General features: G+C 36.3%; 1 long non-coding RNA gene across 1 annotated transcript; it reads right to left on the bottom strand.

Annotated features, from left to right (window-relative positions):
• Positions 1-838: 838 nt before the first annotated feature.
• LOC147504253 (uncharacterized) lies at positions 839-1,608 on the bottom strand. The gene is made up of 3 exons (XR_015221176.1): positions 1,541-1,608; positions 1,012-1,091; positions 839-915 (listed from the first exon to the last, which is right to left on the bottom strand). It is a non-coding gene; the product is annotated as an uncharacterized LOC147504253 (long non-coding RNA).
• Positions 1,609-3,007: the final 1,399 nt, after the last annotated feature.

Genomic DNA, 3,007 nt, shown 5'->3' with positions numbered 1-3,007 from the left:
GGGAGACTTTATCTACTCATTTAGAGGCTTAATCCCGGATTCCCGGCACACTTCTTAGACAAAAAGACATACAAAAAACAAAATGTTTTAAATTTTTAATAGGTTTAACCGTTTAAAATCAATATTGAGAATGGCAGTGTCTCTTCTAGTCCCACGTCTTCTAACAAACCTACATCATTCATTGTATAATGACCCAAATGCTTCCGAATTCAGACTTAAAAATAAAGCATTCAGCAAATATCCTACAAAAGTTTACATCATATCTACTTTAAAATCACACACTACCACCTGCACACACTCACACATACACTACACTAACACCACCTGCCAAAGACACTCACAAAATTTTCCAAGCGGGTTTATCGAAATCGTCCGACTAAGTGGAACAAATCGGCTGATTTTTCAATCTCGCTCCGGACCTCTAACTTTTTACCACATTGGATCGGTGTAATAACTTATAAGCTTTATATCGCCCGATTAAGCGGCGCTTAACCGCACTCACTCACACACATACACAATATGGTGTATCACACTCTAACAAATAGAAAGTCATATACACATCAAGGAGGTCCCAACACGTTCTTCAAACTTGGCCCTAGTAAGGGTGGTCTCAATGTGTTTAGGTCCATTGGCAGTTTGCCGTGATGAAAGGTAAACTAGCAAAGATCACCACAAGAAAAGGAAAATAAATAGCAAATTAGACAGATGCAATAACTCGAACAAGAAACACACGAAACAACATAAAACAAAAAGGACAATAAACAAACCTCGATATTTAGCTTGCGTCAAAGATGACAACTCCATCTTGGCTTTCTCGGTTTGTCTCGATGAGGCCATTTGAAGAGCTTGCTTGTCCTTCAAAAGATCAATACCTTCATCCCTTTTGAAGCTCAAAGCAAGCCAATCAACAACTCTCTATTCATATTAAAGACATAGATATTAGTTCTTGGAGGATCACAAGTTACATTATTAAAATTAAGATCCGAAAGAGTAAACAGATCGCTAACAAACCTTGTCAAAGTCATCTCCACCAAGATGTGTATCTCCAAATGTAGATAACACCTCAAATACTCCATAACCAACCTCAAGGACTGCAATAAAAGCGGGCAAGTATTTAAGTAAGAATTTCAAAATGGAAACCCAACAATCATGCCATCACCAGGTGACCTACACCGATTTTTCAGGCCCACTTTAATTGGGCAATTTGTCCCAATGAAAACCAAAATGCTTAGTTTTAACAACTTGTTGAGAGAGATTCTTTCTCTATGTACAACACTAAGTCCAAAATTACTCGGCCCAATCGGAAGAAGCTTATTGGTTGAAATCCATAATATGATAAGTTAACTTTTCTAGAAATCAAGAGCACAACTTTACTATCTATTTTTTTTTGCCTTGTGACTGCATTTCACGCTTATTCCCAATATATGCTAATGGACTTCACAAGGAACAATCACAAGGATCAGTTTTTCAAGAGACATTATGGAACATAAAATAAGTTTTCGCTAACACTTGACAATACCAAAAACATCAAAGGTACCACCTCCAAGGTTGAATACAAGAATGGTTTCATTGTTTTTCTTTTCAAAGCCATAAGCCAAAGAAGTAGCAAGGGCTCATTGATAATCTGCTAGAACTTCAAGCCCCGCAATACGACCTCCTTGGGAATCTTTGTTAATCTCCTGGCATTTGCAGGTTTTAAAGTCTCTTAACTTCTTTGAGGAGCTCCTTTGCTGCCAAGTACCGCTTCGAAATTAATAATGAAAGACAAAGCAGATTTTATTTAGATGCAAAGGCGATCCAATGCCCACCACATGTTCAAAGATTTACCATCTACCTCCAATTGCGATACAGTTTATGAGAATTAGAGGAACGTAAAAGGAACTGACCGAACAAGTTTACTTTTTGAACTTAGAACTAGCAGATTCTTTTGGCTATCCACAAAACTTATCGTTGATAAGTACATAAAATTACTTCTGAGCTAAGAGGAATACTAACTGACAAATAGGCTTGATAAAACCACATATTACAAAAACAGAAAAGAAAAACAAAATAGAAGCTAAGTTTCCCAGTTCACAAGTATAACCCATCTAAGTACAAATCTTCGAAAGAAGTGTGTTAAGTGTCTAAGTTCCACAACTACTTATTAGACATTCATCATTTTGTGAAGGGAAATCACATGGTCACGTGAGTGTCTGCGTGAGATATTAAAAAGAAGAAAACTCTTCAATTTTCATGCTTGCCACAAGTCATTTCCCTTTACACTATCTCTAGACTTGTACTTATCATATAGATCTTGTGCAAACCCTAGTAGCTTAATTTAACAGAAAAAAACAAACGTCCTAGTTAGAAATTAAAGCACGTGAGATTATGAAATGAAGTATTTAGTGACAAAACTAGTACATGAATGACAAAATTAGAAATCGAAAGCAATGCTTTATGGCCCTGCACTTGATTCAAAAACTTAACTTCAGATTTTTGCAACAAATTCTCTCCATCTCTCTTTTTGGAAGTCTTGACCATGGCGGTAAATCGACTTTATAAGCTTCAAAATCAGGATATTTAGAAACTAAACTGTGCTTCAATGGATCGGTTACAAATTACAAAGCCTATAATTATTATAGAGTAAATCCTCGTGCAACTTTATAGAGTAAATAAAGTGAGATCCAATCAAATAAGCAAATAATTATAGATTAAAGGGGTGTAAGCAAAACAATACAAGGGACCAAGAGCCATTAACTAGTAAAGGAAAGATATGACACCGAACTGCTCTAAGGAAATCTCAAGTGGTTCATGATCAATATGTAGATAGAGTATACAATGGAATCTAAGAGCCGCTAATTTCAACATTTTAGCTATGCCATCAAACGACCTCTAGATTGAAATAAGCTACTGAGACTAATACCTTGATTGGTCACGTTCATGTTAGTACTTCCAAAGAGCACGGGATAAAGAGCCCCTAGATAGATATGCAGCCATCTCCTCCTTTGTTCTAACTTCGTTTCTCTTA

This window comes from Coptis chinensis, chromosome 4 (genome assembly GCF_015680905.1).
Source record: "Coptis chinensis isolate HL-2020 chromosome 4, ASM1568090v1, whole genome shotgun sequence".
NCBI lineage: Eukaryota > Viridiplantae > Streptophyta > Magnoliopsida > Ranunculales > Ranunculaceae > Coptis > Coptis chinensis.
The sequence above is the reverse complement of the archived record's forward strand: the minus strand, read 5'-3'. Positions and strand labels throughout refer to the sequence as shown.